Consider the following 19,566-nt stretch of genomic DNA (forward strand, 5'->3'; position numbering starts at 1 on the left):
CACGCGACATTCACCAAGCAAAAATTCCTTTTAGGGGAGCGTTTACTTATTTTTTTCGTTCATTTTACGTGAAAATCAATTGGATAAAAATTATGTAGTTTTTCACGTAGCCACGACGAGCGGATTATTTTGGGTGTAAGTGTTTGATGGGGGCATATCTTTTGGCATTTAAAAATAATAAATTTAATTAGCATCACTGCTGATGCCTACACGCAAAATAATCTGCACGTAGCGGCTACGTTAAAAACTACATAATTTTTATCCACCTGATTTTCACGTAGATGCTACGGAATAAATATGTATACTCGCCCCTATAAGAATCGATGCATAATGAACATCAACTAAAATTTACGTGAAATTTTAGTGAGTATGACATGATGTGATAATGAGAGATTCGTGAAATTCGTTAAGTATTGAAATGTGATGTAGGTCAATTCGCTCTTTTCTTTTGTTTTTCTTTGTATTTTGATTTAAAAAAACATGATTTTTTTTGAATAAAGTTTATTCTAAACCTTTTCGCCCAACACAAATAAAACACCATCATTTTATCACAAAAAATCTGCAACAATCAGCATTCTGGAATTTTATGAAGTGAGTTACTTTACTCTGATCAGTCGAGAATTCATCGTTTCATAATCTGTTGAAGGCACTTGGTTCCATCAGGATGTCCGGAAACCTAACATCAACTATCCGCAAAAGGATCTTCCGTGGCCTAAAAAAAGTTTAAGAGGTTGTATATGAGACACGACCGTAATGTTGACGTAGAATTACGACAGCCTATCTTGTGCCAATGTATTTTTCGTAATAAATTTAAATTTTTTTGAGTAAAGTTGATCTATTTCAAACAAGTGGTTGGCCGTTAAACACATTATTCAGCACTATTCAGTTGCATAACTAAAGGTGAAATAAATATAAGCATGTACAATAATGTACATATAAGTGGTGTCAAGGCCCATGGCTTAGAAATTGAAGTTTTGTTACTAAGCGAATTATATGCAAGCTCAGTATCAAACGCCTGCGAGTAAGCTTCTAATGATAGTGCTGGCATTTAATAAATCAAGTGTTCTTAAATAAGGAATTTTGAATCTGTTTTTTTCTTTTATTCAACGTTTGGATTAAAAAAAAACGCTGCATAAAAAGACAAAAATTGAAGCAATACTTTTTTATACAACACAGTTTTTCATCAAATTTCAATAAAAAATCTGCTAAATCAACAACTGATCCCTTTCATCCATACGCTTAACTCTCAGCAAAAGATGACGCTCATAAAATGTGCGTTAATATATATCAAGTATGTACATTTGTTGTCTTATATGCAATTCTCGTTTGGTCAATGATTTAGAGTCACTACAATACTTACTTACTTAATGATCCCGCGCCGATCCTCCGGTGCATAGGGCCGTGGTAAAAGACCTCCACTGTTGACGATCCGGAGCCAGCGTCACTACAATGGTCGTGCTAAAAACGAAGTATTTTAAACATTGATACCATAAGTCAAACTTGTGACAGCAAAGTGTTTTTTTTTTTTACACATAATAACTATGATCAATATGTTTTGATAGGCACAGAAGAACGAAAAATGCTCTCTTGCATGCAAACTATCCGTAGCAAAGAAACGCATAGTATTAAACGCCTATGAATAGGCAACGATTTCTTCAACATTAAAATCAAACGCTTGCAAGCTAACTACACGCTCATATTTTTTTAACCATAAATGATTGTTTTTCATACATTTTATGAGATTTTTAGTAGAACTGCTTAAATTGTTATTTTTCAACCGTTATGAATTGTTTAATTTCAACCATTTTCCGAGTTCATGAAGAAAAGTTTGATAATGGTTAAAATTCAACAAAAAAATGACTGAAAAAATAGACGCCATGTTTGCAATCGCTGAAGTGTTTGTTTTTTGTTTGTGGTTCCGCGTTGGACTTAATTTCATATAAATCTCCTGATACCCAAATTGTAAGTATTGCAATTAATAGAAATAAATATGTTCAGATTGATCATCAACGTCACATTCTTTTAAATTTAATTTTCAGACGAGAGTTGTGAAGAAACAATAAGTTACTTGGAGTCGGAAGCAACAGCAGTTCCGCCGCAGACAGAAATTTGTCGATTGACTCAACGAGTTATTACTTTATATGCCTCCAGCTGACGTCACGTCTTTGGGTAAGAAAATCATTTTGGAAATTTCTGCAACTGGTCCGAGATTATTTACCATGGAAAAAAAATTACAGAATGTTCCGTAACACCCTACGTTTGCTGCATCCGGAGGTTCCAAAAATATGCTCGGAGAAACTGGTACTAAAATCACAGCAGAGCGGAAAGCTGAACATTGAAGGAAAGGAAGCAGCGCACCATTCGTAGCTGTGATAACAGCGGCCGACGCAATTATTCCCTCCACCGGCTAAACTTTCTTCCACTTATGTAACAGTGCCAGCAGAGCCATGAATATTAATAATATTATACATAATACCTTATATTTAACTTATTGAATGAAATAGAAGGCGATTCATATTTAAAAACGAGTATTTCCTTTTAATTTTGACCCATTTTTACTTTTTCGACCATGCTTGAAAAATAACCATTATTCAAGTTCTCTACGAAATCTCATTTTATGAGTTTTCACTGAAAACTCATAAAACGACTTGATCCACTAAACTGCCATTATGGTTATTTTTCAAACATTAATGGTTCAACTTGGCCCAGCGTGTAGTACCTATCAGTGCCGAAATTTAGAGCTTTCTCACCGCTGCCTTTGATAGAAACGCTTGACTCAGTGCAAAAGTAGAGAAAAATCTCCCTGAAAGTTCTGCCTCATGCGTCTCTTCTGAATCAGTATCAATTCGGTATCGATTTTTGTAAAGGGCGATAGTGCCAATATCGCTGTTCGAGAAAATTATTTTTAAATTTTACAGCTCCATAAGTATCCAAGGAAAATATTACTTATGAACTCAGCTGATTACTCGATTTATTTACATTTGACTAAGCACTTTTGAAAAATTGATACCCAAATTTATCATTCCCTCTAAGTCAATTCTTTTTCCGTCCAGCAATCACGAGCGTAAAACGACGTTTTAAGGTGGGATTATTGATAATTCCAGATATTAGATTATTATCAACTCAACAAACGGCCCTTTTCAGGGCCAAAATAACTTTGAAAGAGTCTTGTCTTTTCAATACAAATTGGTCGATTGGGTGGTGGGTGGTGAGGCGTTGGTAGTAATTGGTGTGTGGCAGGTCTCGTGGGTGGTAGGTGGCGTGTGTGGTAGGTGGCGTGGGTGGTAGGTGGCGTGGGTGGTAGGTGGCGTGGGTGGTAGGTGGCGTGGGTGGTAGGTGGCGTGGGTGGTAGGTGGTGTGTGGTGTGGGTAGGTGGTGTGGGTGGTAGGTGACAAGGGTGGTGTGTGGCGTGGGTGGTAGGTGGCGTGGGTGGTGAGTGGCGTGGGTGGAAGGTAGAGGTGGTGTGTGGCGAGGATGGTGGATGGCAGGTGGTGTGGGTGATGGATGGCTTGGGTGGTAGGTGGCGTGGGTGGCGTGGCGTGTGGCATGGGTAATGTGTGGCGTAGGTGGTAGGTAGCGTGGGTGGTAGGTGGTTTGTGGCGTTGGTGGTAGGTGGTGCGGGTGGTGTGGGTATGTGGCGTGGGTGGTAGGTGATGTGTGGCGTGGGTGGTAGGTGATGTGTGGCGTGGGTGGTAGGTGATGCGTGGCGTGGGTGGTAGGTGATGTGTGGCGTGGGTGGTAGGTGGTGTGTGGCGTAGGTGGCGTGGGTGGTAGGTGACAAGGTAGGTGCTGGTTATGCATGGTCTCCGCTCTTTTCGTACTGTGGCAACTTGCCACTGTTTGAACAGCAAAACGATATCTGCATAGGATTACCGCTGGTGGGGTCCGTATGCAGATCGAATTGCACTGCTCAACGGGCAAACTGAGAATGAAACCGGTCGACCGGAGACTCCTTACTTTTATATCTTTCGAAGGAAGGGAAAAATAAAACATACCAAAGGGGCGTGGCGTCCGTGTTTTTTGTCATTTTCGACCAGCCAATACACGATGAGCAGGCTTGAAATGTCTTTTAGGAAAGATGTCCTTGAGTTGGAAAGTTTTCGTGACGCGAGATCCGATCGCAACTTTCGATTTGCCCCCCTATAGTGTTGCCGTAAGACGTAATTCTACGTCAAAAAACAATTTATTTGGTCAGGAATTTAAATTTCACTGTTCAAATCAACAGTAAATCTATTCTGCTACGAATCCCGAATACTGTGACAATTACTCACCATTCAAATAATCCTAAGGCAATTAATTGACAGAAGTCGCGGTTTTCGGGATGGTCCTAGCAGAAAAAAACCTAACTTTCTTAAACATTTTTCCCTACAGCAAACAAAGACAGCAAACTAGACCTTTTCTTATAAGAATTTGAGGGAAACAAATACTCAACCCGATTTAAAGCATCCACTTAGATTTTACGTGAAATTCAAGTGGCAATTATGTGGAAGTATAGTAATAGTAGTTACTACCAGGGCGCACTTGAAAAATTCGGGTTACTACAAGATTCACGTAGAATCGATATAATGCGACAAAAATTTCAGTTTACGTGAAAAATCCCATAGAAATAATTTCTAAATTATTTTGGGTGTACAATACCTCGCAACGCAAGCCAGAGTGCCTCCAGTAGGGTGGTTGCATATTGAGGAAAAGTAGGCAAGGGGTACCAAAAGTTTCTCATTGGTGGGGGGTGGAGACGGTGCGCTTTTTGACAGCGAATTGTTCGCCTACCATGCCTACGATTACGATTGTCTGTCACAAGATGGACGATTCCGTGCATTGGTATAAGAACACACCTGAAGCTTTACCCGCCTTGACGCAAGCCACCCAGCAGTGATGTCAATTGAATTTATTGTTTTTCGATGCCAAAAGACATGTCCCATTCAACATTTATTAAATCTGTGGACTCTTTATGTTCATCGAACGCGAAACTATTCCAACACATTCAACAGGGTATACATTTTTTACCATTGGGTAAATATCAATCAAATTTTGCACACTTTCTCATTGATGTTTATTGTTTACAAAGTTTACATGCTGTCAAAGTTGAAGTTGGTATTTTGGATTTACCGAAATTGGAAGTGAACCAACGCGAAAGAAGCTGCTGGGTACATGGTCATCGCTACCGGTCCCATCCCCTAGTTGATTAAAATAATCAACGATCAGAAAAAAGAAGAAGAAGAAGAACGAACGCGAGTCAAGTGACCAAATTCTCTCCAAACACCTGGAATTCCCTGACCTGTCGCATCGGCAGTTGGGAAAAAATTCGAACATTCAGCATTCAATCGTCTCCAGAGTGTTGAAGCGGTTCCAGAAGCGGTTGACGTTGGACCACGGCAAAGGAGCTGGACGAAAACCTAAACCGGAGAACAAAAAGACTGAGGGAAAAGTGAAGCGGATGATTAAAGCAAATCCCAACGTCTCAAGCCGTGATTTGGCTAAAAAGATCGGCATGTGTCGCAGAGCTACGTTCAGAGTGCAAAGAAGAGAGCTAAACTACATACAAACAAGGTACAGAACTTCCCAAACCACGATGAGCGGCAATAATCGACGGCTAAAACTCGGGCACGGAAGCTCTACGAGAAGATGCTGTCAAAATATGGGTGCTGTGTGATGGACGACGAAACGTATATAAAAGCCGAATTTAAGTAAATTCGGGGTTAAAGTTTTTCATCGGCAAGAGCAAGTTCGATGAGGCCAACAAATTTAAGTAGAAGAAAATGTCGAAGTTCGCTTCCAAATATCTCGTTTGGCAGACCATCTGCTCTTGAGGACTGAGGAGTGAGCCTTTCGTGTCAAAGGGCACAGTAAATGGCGAGATCTACAAATCTGAGTGCCTCGAAAAGCCGCACGACGAAACTCCGCTATTTTGGCCAGATGGCCAGATGCCAACCATTATTCAAAAAGTGTCCTAGAGTGGCACACGGCCACATAAAAATAGCAATCGATTCAATATTTTTAAAATATGGAGAATTTAATTGTCGTAATGAATTCTCCTAATAATTGTTCAGCTTCATTTTTTTTCTCGAACAAATGTCTTGATCAATAGTGGATCCATTTAAGGTGTTAACTTTGAAATTACGCGTAATTTCATTATCTTACGTTGTCTAAATTCTCATTCAAAATCAAATACCATTCTTACAGACAGAATCCGTGTCAAAAATCATCAAATTTCAACCGCCAAACCAAACGAAGATACCCACAGTTCCCAACGCTGATTGCGAATCAACTCAATTCAAGGACGACGCTGCTCACCTGCTCAAAGTCGATGAACCGAAAAGTACCCCGGTGGAACGTGATCCTGATGGATATCCCGTCTCTGATTAGATGAATCACGGGTACGAGTACATTGCTTCTTTCAGTGCAAATTTGGATGAAATTAATACATCCTTCCCATCATCATTGCTTTATCTCGTTACCGAAGCGCGTTCATTGTCGTCTTCGTCGTCGCCCTCGTTCATATCAACGTATAGTCGTATCACGTTGAAAAAATTGAACAAAGGTCTGTAGATATCATAAAATCGTAACGTTGTTGCGCCTTTTTTTTGCAACACTCAACCCTCAAACGCACCTGTTTTTCTTCCATCCACCCCAGCATCATCAAAGATCTGAAATACTCAATCCCGAAATCCCACCAGACAGTAAGGTCCTCAAGTAGAAGCGGATCCTTTCCCCAAAAAAAAAGACAGAAACGGAAACAGATTCCCCGGACCATCTCTGGCTGCCGCCGAGGGGTTTGATGAGGGATGAATTATGTATGGAATAAAAATGAAATAACGGTTAATACGTTTATTCGTATCCCGGGCCCCAAAATGTGTTCCCTGTGGGTTGGTTTGGTTGGGTTTCACACGAATTGAAACGGGCAGGACAAAAAAAACGCACACGCAAACACCAAGGGAAAACAAAAACCGCCCTCTCAAAGTTAAGAGGAGAGCGGCTTTTCCATCCGGAGGGCGGTCTTTATCAACCTCAACCGGGTGTCAGTCATCAGGATGCGAGATTATAAACAACGAGAAGGATGCTGTGTTGGCTTACGGGATGAACCGGAAGTTTGCTTCGTTCAATGAATTTGGAGGTTTTTTAAAGTCCACTTACTCAAGTGTCACTCGAATTCGGATGTTTAAAAAAACCATAGCTTAATTGCATGGTGTCAAAAATAATTCCAGCAACACAAGTCAAATCCTCAATGCTTCAGATAACGCCTCTCGGAGTTGAAAAGTGGCAAGAGATGTCGGTCGGTCGCGTAAATATGCACGCACGAACACTTAACACATATCATCCCGGTGCCAGCCGGCGGACTCTCTGTGCATTTGTTTGGCGAATCAGCATTTTGTTATTTTAACCGAGTTTTTTTTTTTTGGGTAGCTTCCTCAAAAAAGCTGTCGGCATTTATCCATCCTTGATAGTACTCAATTTTAATAATCAGCCTTTTTTTAAATCTGAAAAATTATTCTTTACTATTTTTAAATTGTGACCCAAAGATGGGTCTTGACTCAAACATTCAGTCAGCGAAACTTTTTTTTTGTAGAGAAATGAATCCAACTTAGATGAAATTTCAGGGACTAGATAAGGGAAAATTGATGTTGAAAAACATGCGAAAAAAATTCGCCTTGTCTCCCGGTGAGACTTGAACCCACATCTTGCGCCTCTCCGGGGCCCATGTATTAACATTCTACTACAGGAGACCAACCTGGCGTATGAATATTATACTGGTTGAGTGTCGATGTCTATCGGAATGAAGGGAATAGTTCTCCCATGTGATCATAATCATTTTTCTTGGTCTATTTCTATTCCCATCTTTTCATCTTACGGTAGTTGGACTCAAATTTGGATATTTTAGGCACGGCAAGATTTGCATTGCCTTCTCATATACTGCACGGGTTGTCAGTTATGATGAGAAATGATGCGTTTGCCGTATTTGGATATAGACCAAGAAAAATGATTATGATCACATGGGAGAACTATTCCCTTCATTCCGATAGACATCGACACTCAACCAGTATAATATTCATACGCCAGGTTGGTCTCCTGTAGTAGAATGTTAATACATGGGCCCCGGAGAGGCGCAAGATGTGGGTTCAAGTCTCACCGGGAGACAAGGCGAATTTTTTTCGCATGTTTTTCAACATCAATTTTCCCTTATCTAGTCCCTGAAATTTCATCTAAGTTGGATTCATTTCTCTACAAAAAAAAAAAAGTTTCGCTGACTGAATGTTTGAGTCAAGACCCATCTTTGGGTCACAATTTAAAAATAGAAAATAAGGCGGTGCCAAACACCGAATTTGGTTGGATATCCAAATACGGCAAACGCATCATTTCTCATCATAACTGACAACCCGTGCAGTATATGAGAAGGCAATGCAAATCTTGCCGTGCCTAAAATATCCAAATTTGAGTCCAACTACCGTAAGATGAAAAGATGGGAATAGAAATAGACCAAGAAAAATGATTATGATCACATGGGAGAACTATTCCCTTCATTCCGATAGACATCGACACTCAACCAGTATAATATTCATACGCCAGGTTGGTCTCCTGTAGTAGAATGTTAATACATGGGCCCCGGAGAGGCGCAAGATGTGGGTTCAAGTCTCACCGGGAGACAAGGCGAATTTTTTTCGCATGTTTTTCAACATCAATTTTCCCTTATCTAGTCCCTGAAATTTCATCTAAGTTGGATTCATTTCTCTACAAAAAAAAAATTATTCTTTACTTTAATTCAAAGCACCATATTCAAGATAGAGAATTTCAATAGACACCTGAAAAAGGCCTCTGCTCTAACGCTTAAAGAGAGTATCTGAAAGCCAAAAAATATGTAAGCGATGGTAAGCAATCGCTAGCACAACTGACCTTCATTGTATTTAGGTAATCATCAGGTCAGTTGTGCGGGAGTCTTGATATGGACCACAATAGCGTCCAAAAGCGGGACTCCACAAGCTCAAAGTAAAAAAAATCGGTCCTCCGACTTAACACAACTGTAACTTGCAATTTCCCTAACCGAATTTCATTAAATAACTTTTGTTGAGTAACTTGGAGTGTAGAGTTTGCACTTCTTGGCCATTTATCTACTATACATTTCAGTAATTTCAGCTATGTACTTAGCTGAGGATTCCCGGAAAATTTAAGAATCCCGGAATATATCTGTAGGATGAGGTCCCACAAAGATCGATATGTTAAAAAAAACAGCATTTATCTACCAAACCGAGCTGTAAAAGTGGCAGCAAATCCTTCTTCAAGCCCTGAAATCAATTGTCTCCTTGGCTGTTCCGATAATGTTTTGGAAAAGCAAATCCCCTCCTGAGTAAAGTTTAATGCTGGCTGGCATCTTTGAGCAGGAGCCGAATCCTATTTGGATAGATTTAGGAAAGTTTGAAGCAATCAACTTTTGGAAGCCGGCAGCGCCGCCGGACGTACGGAATTTGCTGATAATGTTCCTTCAACTTTGCCCAAAAATTCCACTTCAAATAACTCGCATCACAAGTTTATCTTTATTTTTTGTGCTCTGCTTTGACTGTTCAACAAAATAGAAAAAAATGCTGACAAACGGCAGAAACAGGAAATCTTTGTACAAAACAGCCCAGCTGGATGTCGTGTGCCAATGCTGTTGTTTATTTTATAAAAAGCACGAAGAAAAAAAAGCAACCCAACAGCTTTTTTCTCGCTTAATTTGTTTTCGGGTCGAGCTTTGTCAAGTATTTTGTCGAATTTTCTATTCCTTTCCTCTTCAAGGCGGAGAGTGCCAAAATCAGGCAAGTGCGAAATCAGAAAACTTTTACTTTGCGAAAGCGTCAAAAAGAGCGTCAATTCAATTCGACGTTCGGCCCCTGAAAATGGGAAAGAAATAAGGCCCCCATCAATAACAATACACGCGTAGCGCAGCATACAAAAGTGCCCCCGAAAGCACTTTTCTCGGTACCTTTTCTGGCTGGAAAGTGAAAGAAAGCAGGAAAAATCGAAACGAACGATCTTTTCACTTTTACCCTGGGTCTTTGAAAAACTCACTTTTCTTACGTTGAGCTCTTTCAGTTCGGAAGGCCCCATTCAATTGAAGAATATCTTGATATCGACCGAATGCCGGAAACAAATGGGAGCTTTTTTCCCTTTTCTAGGATTAGTTCGGGTTCCTGCTTGTTTGAAGATTCAAGTTTAAGAAATTACTTTAAAATTGAGCGATTCATCGGACACTTCTACAAAAAAATATTCCAAGATATTTCTTAAATTATGTCAAAATGTTTCAAACTAAATACAAATTGATAAAAAAATGAGGAAACTAAATTTAAAGAATAATCAACAAATTATAAATCAATTCAAAGATAATTCAAAGATTATTCAAAGATGCTTCAAAGATGATTCAAAGATGAATTAAAGATTATTCAAAGATGATTTAAAGATGATTCAAAGACGATTCAAAGATGATTCAATGATTATTCAAAGATGATTCAAAGATGATTCAAAGATGATTCAACGATGATTCAAAGATGATTCAAAGATGATTCAAAGATGATTCAAAGATGATTCAAAGATGATTCAAATATGATTCAAAGATGATTCAAAGATGATTCAAAGATCATTCAAAGATGATTCAAAGATGATTCAAAAATGATTTAAAGATGATTCAAAGTTGATTCACTGATGATTCAAAGATGATTCAAAGATGATTCAAAGATGATTCAAAGATGATTCAAAGATGATTCAAAGATGATTCAAAGATGATTCAAAGATGATTCAAAGATGATTCATAGATGATTCAAAGATGATTCAAAGATGATTCAAAGATGATTCAAAGATGATTCAAAGATGATTCAAAGATGATTCAAAGATGATTCAAAGATGATTCAAAGATGATTCAAAGATGATTCAAAGATGATTCAAAGATGATTCAAAGATGGTTCAAAGATGATTCAAAAATGATTCAAAGATGATTCAAAGATGATTCAAAGATGATTCAAAGATGATTGAAAGATGATTCAAAGATGATTCAAAAATGATTCAAAGATGATTCAAAGATGATTCAAAGATGATTCAAAGATGATTCAAAGATGATTCAAAGATGATTCAAAGATGATTCAAAGATGATTCAAAGATGATTCAAAGATGATTCAAAGATGATTCAAATATGATTCAAAGATGAATCAAAGATGATTCAAAGATGATTCAAAGATGATTCAAAGATGATTCAAAGATGATTCAAAGATGATTCAAAGATGATTCAAAGATGATTCAAAGATGATTCAAAGATGATTCAAAGATGATTCAAAGATGATTCAAAGATGATTCAAAGATGATGCAAAGATGATTCAAAGATGATTCAAAGATGATTCAAAGATGATTCAAAGATGATTCAAAGATGATTCAATAATGATTCAAATATGATTCAAAGATGATTCCAAGATTATTAAAAGATAATACAAAGATGTTTCAAAAATGATTCAAAAATGATTCAAAGATGATTCAAAGATGATTCGAAGATTATTAAAAAATAATTCAAAGATGATTCAAAAATGATTGCAAGATGATTCAAAGATGATTCAAAGATTATTCAAAGATGATTTAAAGATGATTCAACGATGATTTAAAGATGATGCAAAGATGATTCAAAGATGATTCAAAGATGATTCAAAGATGATTCGAAGATGATTAAAAAATGATTCAAAGATGATTCAAAGATAATTCAAAGATGATTCAAAGATGACTCAAAGATGACTAAAAGATGATTCAAAGATGATTCAAAGATGAGTCAAGATTATTCAAAGATGATTCAAAGATTTCAAGTATGATTAAAAATTATTCAAAGATGATTCAAAGATGATTCAAAGATGATTCAAAGATGATTCAAAGATGATTCAAAGATGATTCACAGATGATTCAAAGATGATTCAAAGATGATTCAAAGATAATTCAAAGATGATTCAGAGCTGATATAAAGATGATTCAAAAATGATAAAAAGATTATTTAACGATAATTTAAGTATGGTTCAAAGTTGATAAAAAGATGATTCAAAGATGATTCAAATATTATTAAAAGATGATTCAAAGATGAATTAAAAATGATTCGAAGATTATCAAAAAATAATTCAAAGATGATTCAAAGATGATTCAAAGATGATTCAAAGATGATTCAAAGATGATTCAAAGATGATTCAAAGAGGATTCAAAGATGATTCAAAGACGATTCAAAGATGATTCAAAGATGATTCAAAGATGATTCGAAGATGATTCAAAGATGATTCAAAGATGATTCAAAAATGATTCAAAGATGATTCAAAGATGATTCAAAGATGATTCAAAGATGATTCAAAGATGATTCAAAGATGATTCAAAGATGATTCGAAGATGATTCGAAGATGATTCAAAGATGATTGAAAGATGATTCAAAGATGATTCAAAGATGATTCAAAGATGATTAAAAAATGATTCAAGGATGATTCAAAGATGATTCAAAGATGATTCAAAGATGATTCAAAGATGATTTAAAGATGATTCAAAGATGATTCAAAGATGATTCAAAGATGATTCAAAGATGATTCAAAGATGATTCAAAGATGATTCAAAGATGATTCAAAGATGATTCAAAGATGATTCAAAGATGATTCAAAGATGATTCAAAGATGATTCAAAAATGATTTAAACATGATTCAAAGATGATTCAAAGATGATTCAAAATGATTCAAAGATGAATCAAAGATGATTCAAAGATGATTCAAATATGATTTAATGATAATTCAAAGATGATTCGAAGATAATTCAAAAATGATTTAAAGATGATTCAAAGATGATTCAAAGATGATAAAAGATGATTCAAAGATTATTCAAAGATTATTCAAAGATGATTCAAATATGATTCAAAGATGATTCAAAGATGAGTCAAATATGGTTCAAAGATGATTCAAAAGTGATTCAAAGATGATTCAAAGATGATTCAAAGATTATTCAAAAATGATTCAAAGATGATTCAAATATGAATTAAAAGATGATTCAAAGATTATTCAAAGATGATTCAAAGATGATTCAAAGATGATTCAAAGATGATTCAAACATGATTCAAAGATAATTCAAAGATGATTCAAAGATGAATCAAAGATAATTCAAAGATGATTGAAAGATGATTGAAAGATGATTGAAAGATGATTGAAAGATGATTGAAAGATGATTGAAAGATGTTTGAAAGATGATTGAAAGATGATTGAAAGATGATTGAAAGATGATTGAAAGATGATTCAAAGATGATTGAAAGATGATTCAAAGATGATTCAAGGATGATTCAAAAATGATTCAAAGATGATTCAAGGATGATTCAAAGATGATTCAAAGATGAATCAAAGATAATTTAAAATGATTCAAAGATAATTTAAAGATGATTCAAAGATGATTCAAAGATGATTCAAAGATGATTCAAAGATGATTCAAAGATGATTCAAAGATGATTCAAAGATGATTCAAAGATGATTCAAAGATGATTCAAAGATGATTCAAAGATGATTCAAAGATGATTCAAAGATGATTCAAAGATGATTCAAAGATGATTCAAAGATGATTCAAAGGTGATTTCAAGATGATTCAAAGATGATTGAAAGATGATTCAAAGATGATTCAAAGATAATTAAAGATCTTTCAAAGATGATTCAAAGATGATTCAAAGATGATTCAAAGATGATTCAAAGATGATTCAAAGATGATTCAAAGATGATTCAAAGATGATTCAAAGATGATTCAAAGATGATTCAAAGATGATTCAAAGATGATTCAAAGATGATTCAAAGATGATTCAAAGATGATTCAAAGATGATTTAAAGATGATTCAAAGATGATTCAAAGATGATTCAAAGATGATTCAAACATGCTTCAAAGATGATTCAAAGATGATTCAAAGATTATTCAAAGATGATTCAAGGGTGATTCAAGATGATTCAAAGACGATTTAAAGACGATTCAAAGATGAATCAAAGATGATTCAAAGATGATTCAAAGATGATTCAAAGATGATTCAAAGATGAATCAAAGATGATTCAAAGATGATTGAAAGATGATTGAAAGATGATTGAAAGATGATTGAAAGATGATTGAAAGATGATTGAAAGATGATTGAAAGATGTTTGAAAGATGATTGAAAGATGATTGAAAGATGATTGAAAGATGATTGAAAGATGATTCAAAGATGATTGAAAGATGATTCAAAGATGATTCAAGGATGATTCAAAAATGATTCAAAGATGATTCAAGGATGATTCAAAGATGATTCAAAGATGAATCAAAGATAATTTAAAATGATTCAAAGATAATTTAAAGATGATTCAAAGATGATTCAAAGATGATTCAAAGATGATTCAAAGATGATTCAAAGATGATTCAAAGATGATTCAAAGATGATTCAAAGATGATTCAAAGATGATTCAAAGATGATTCAAAGATGATTCAAAGATGATTCAAAGGTGATTTCAAGATGATTCAAAGATGATTGAAAGATGATTCAAAGATGATTCAAAGATAATTAAAGATCTTTCAAAGATGATTCAAAGATGATTCAACGATGATTCAAAGATGATTCAAAGATGATTCAAAGATGATTCAAAGATGATTCAAAGATGATTCAAAGATGATTCAAAGATGATTCAAAGATGATTCAAAGATGATTCAAAGATGATTCAAAGATGATTTAAAGATGATTCAAAGATGATTCAAAGATGATTCAAAGATGATTCAAACATGCTTCAAAGATGATTCAAAGATGATTCAAAGATTATTCAAAGATGATTCAAGGGTGATTCAAGATGATTCAAAGACGATTTAAAGACGATTCAAAGATGAATCAAAGATGATTCAAAGATGATTCAAAGATGATTCAAAGATGATTCAAAGATAATTCGAAAATGATTAATTGATGATTAAAAGATGATTCAAGGATGATTCAAAATGAAAATTGCTTTAAATGTTTTCCATGAAATCGGATCTTAGTTTTATGAATCAAGGATGATCCAAAGTTTATGAAATTTTAAAGGTGTTTTCAAGCTTACCTTCTACTACTCATATTTCATCTCATCTGCAGAAATATTTGCTCTTTCATCAGCGTAAATAGGTCGGATATAATAAACTAAAATTTATTTGAATAACTTGCTTCCCGCACATAAACAGAAACCCTTCATGCACCATTACGCTTAACCGCTGGCAGCCTGCCTTCCACCTTCAATCCTCGGCACAGCTGCTGATGCTTTTTGGGTCCGTCCAACTTTTCGGTCTGTACCTTGCCCCCTCTGCCGGAAAAGCCAATTCAAATTTCCCAATTGAACGCGTTTTCCCACCCAGAGCTAACCCCGGAAAAACACTTTACCTTAACTTTCCGTCTCGGTTCTCGGAGCGAAGCAAGCAAACACACCCCATATATATTATTTCCCCACAGCAGCAGCCAGCAGTGAGACTGCTTTTGGGGACCCAAAAAGGTTCCGGAACCGGAGAGCTACGACGACCCGGGATGATTTCCAGTTCCGCCAGTAGTTTGTTGATGTTGCCGCTGCCATCTCAGCCCGCGCCAGTTGATTGAAGGCAAAAGTTTTGCGAATTTTGCGGCGGAAGGATTTAACTGGGGTGAGGAGGTTTCTTACCATAAACACACCGTTTCTCATCTGATGGCACGCACAACCGCCCCGACCGCCTGGCTCTTGATTGAGCGCCGAGCCAAGTCGAGCCCCGTGAAGCTGGGTGGTGGTGACCCTTTTTCTCCTCCCCGGCATTTTGGCCCCAAAGGCCTATTAGAGGTCGAGCCGATTACTCACACGATAAATGAGGCGGTTACGAAACGGTGAGTTGATATAACCCATCCAAGGGGGTTGGGGAAAAGGTTTTGGTGAAGTGAGATTGTGTGAATTACGGTAGACGAGTGATTAGTTGGTTGAGCTTTATTTATTTTTAGGATCAAGAGAAGATTGTATGTGTCAAGAATATCGAATGTTTTTGACAATTTTTTTTTTTTTCATATTAAAAATGTTTAGAATTCTGAAAAAAAAATAAAAAAAAACATCGAATAGATCCTACAGTTAAAATTCCGAAAATAAAATTCATATTTTGTGAATAACCCTCTTCCGTGCCAGAAATTTTTACCCGTTACAGTCCCTGAAGTGCCAATTTGACACTCCTGACTAAAACTGCTATATCTCTCTTGTATCTCATCCGATTTTTTCAAAATTTATAGTTTTGAAAACCTCGTAAAGTTACTCCAATATGTTTTTCAGACAATATTCAGCTACGATACTTAAGATTTCCGTTATTGAAAGTCTATAAAAAAAATCCGAAAAACATGCTTCGGAAAAAAGACTGTAGATCAGCTACGGAATGCTCCAAAAAACTTTCACTCAGTGTCCAAAAAGCTGAAGTTAGAAGCTATACGTTGCACAAAGGTATATTATTTTGACTTTTTTTGGCGGTTTTAAGCGAAAAGTGTCATATTGACAATCAAGGTCTGATTAGAGAGTTTTTTCCTGGGCTTTCAGGATGCGTCTATAAAAAAAGTAACGTTGCAAAATTAAAGACATTAAGAATTCAATGAGGGTCCCCGAAGACTTTTTTTATTGAATGCACCCGAATAAAGTTACAGCCCAGGTAGCAATGCGTGCAGATTGGAATTTTTATGCTGCATTTATTTCTTTTTGTGACATAACGAGAAATGTAAAATATTCCAACTTGATAAACAACACTTCATTCAATTACCATCGCTCTGACCAATGTGGGCCCATTTGAAGTCCCAAGGGAGAGTGAGAGGAGGTCGAGAATGCTAAATTCTATTTATGGAGCCTTTTTTTCTTCCCACCTCCTACACAAAACATTTACCCACCTACACACAGAGATGTGAAAAGGAAAAAAAACAACGACCATCTGCTAAGGATAAGTGAGCATTCTCCAGCTCGTCGTAAATAAACTTTTCTCATTTTTGTGTTGTTTTATATTATTGCTCCGGTCGTCGGTCGGCCGGCAGTTGAGAGTCTGTTTATCACTCACTTGTGAAACAATTTTCCGAAGAATTTCCCTGGCAACACCCCCTGAGCCGCCATTAGGGATTTTTCGAACCCATTTCTATGCTAATTTCCATTACTCATCAGATGTTTTTTTTTTTGTTTCTTCACCTATCATTACAGGTAAGTTCAAGTTCTTCTAACCGAGGGGATGGCAGTTTTGTCTTACGACTTACGATGGTCAACGTTTGTTGTTGGGGGAAAAAAGGTAATTTATGATGTGAGTTGAGATTGTTTTGGTGTCTTGTAGGTATGCAGGAAATTTTTGTTGGCAAACGAGAAAAGTTTATAAAGATAAAACAATTTTTCTGATGCTTCAACTTATACTTTCAAAACTGCTTGGATTAAGTAAATTAAAACAATATTTTCGGTTTCCAAATTCAAAATCGAAGAAGAGATTTTTTTATCCATTCAAAGAAAAGCTTATCGCCTATTCGCTACATTTCTTCCGTGATTTATCTCGGCACCACAATTAAAGTAATCGAGGAAAACGAAAAAGGAAAAATAGAACCCGAGCTAAAAGAACATTCTCTTCATTTTTCTTCCATCAAATAAATCGCTTTTCAACGATTTTGCATGCACGATTTTTTCTTCTGGCTTAACCCAAACCCTTCTTAAAAAGAATCTGCACATTTTATTTTACCATCTGCCAGCTGCTTTCAACATACGTACCCGAATAAGAAAAAACGAGCACCTTCTGCTGCTGGAGATGAAAGACATTTCCGGATTTCAAAAGCAGAACATAAATAAAAGAGCAAACATCGGAACTGTCGTTTTCCACGATTTTCGGGATTATTTTCCCGATCCGGAGGAAAATCACATCGCTAAAGCCAGACAGCCTAGCGTTGGAAGTCAGCGTTCTGCTTCGCTAAACTTCCGCCGAAAATCGGTTGCGGCTGCTAGAGGATTTGAACTTCTGAGATGAATGGCAACGGGAGAAAATAAAAGAATGGAAGTGTCATTTTTTTTCTTGAATCGGTAGAATAATAAAAACTCTGTACCTACATATTGGTTTGAAATTTGGAGATTTAAACTCAAGATTTTCATCAAGAAAAACTTTTGACGAGTGATCGAAAACCTATGTGCGAGTTTTGTCTCCAACAGAATGAAACAATATTGACAAACTTTAAGCTCATCCCGATTACTTTAAGGCATGGGTGGACCAGGTTTAAACAAAAAATTCCTTTTTTTAAGGCTAACGAACAGAAACCTTTGGCTCCCGAATTTATGCAAACGTTCTTCCCTCCGATGTACATAAAAAGCTCACAGGCGGATCCATAATGCGAAATTTTCGTAAAGAAATTCAGTTTTGGCTGTCCGCCAGCTTCAAAATAAAACTATTTTGGTGAAAAATTTTGGCCACCCATGCTCTAAGGCGAATCTAAGCCGTCCAAATTTGTATAATTTTTCTATGGGAAAAGTGAAAATGAATGAAAAATCGTTATTAATTCTGGCAACACTGCTAATCCACGCAAACTTTTTTGGTCAAGGTTTTTAGTTGAACAACAAGTTTTTGAACATTTTGAAGCATTTTGACGTACGTGAAAAAAGTTACAGGGATTTTATTCCAATTGTAATTTATAATGCGTGCATGTGTATTTTTTCACATCTCTGAGGCAAAATCGGAATATTTATATTGATATGAATATTTTTGTAAAAACTAAATGTAAATTTTATGTGAATAGAAACATACAAAACATGGTTTATTGCATATTTATTCTTACAAATTTTCAGCACAAGCTTTATTTTTGATATTGGGCAGGCTTTTCATCTCAAAATTGTTAAAAAGATTCGAACCATAGTAGTTTACATATCTCAAAAATATTTATTAGATACAGATACGTTTTAGAATGGTTTACAGTAAGCTTGCCAGATTGCCCGGTTTTATCCGGGTTTGCCCGGATATTTGATGCAAAATTTTGAGAAAGTCCGGTCCGGCCCGGTTGCCCGGATATCGTGAAAAAAGTCCGGATATTGCCCGGATTTATTCACAATTTTCACAAAGAAACCAATAAAAATCAAAGTTTTTGAGTAAGTTTCAGCAAAATCAATTAACGGTATGGAAATTTTCAACGGTTGTTTCAAATAATTTCGCTGATTCACTTTTATAAACCTTTAAATATTTAAGTGTTCCAAACAGTTTTTAGAAGTCTGCAATTACATTAATAAAAAATTAATTTCAATTTTTTTGCATTTTTTCTTTGCTTTTATATATAATAACACCTAAATTTTGCCCGGTTTTTGCCCGGTTTTTGGATTTGAAAAATTGAAATCCATGCCCGGATTTTGCCAGGTTTTTTTGAAAAAATGCCCGGAATTGCTAGGCCCGGACGGGAGTGGGAAAAATTCTGGCAACCTTAGTTTACAGTGAAGAAAAAAAATCATTTACATCATTTACATATTATTTTTTGGAATTTGTCGTGAATTTGTATTCCACAGAATAAGTATAAAAGGTACAGAAAAATATCATGTAACATTAAAACGTACCTTGAGAATATTAAATCATTACCGAATTTTGTTTTCGAAA

This window comes from Uranotaenia lowii, chromosome 2 (assembly GCF_029784155.1).
Source record: "Uranotaenia lowii strain MFRU-FL chromosome 2, ASM2978415v1, whole genome shotgun sequence".
Taxonomy (NCBI): Eukaryota; Metazoa; Arthropoda; class Insecta; order Diptera; family Culicidae; genus Uranotaenia; species Uranotaenia lowii.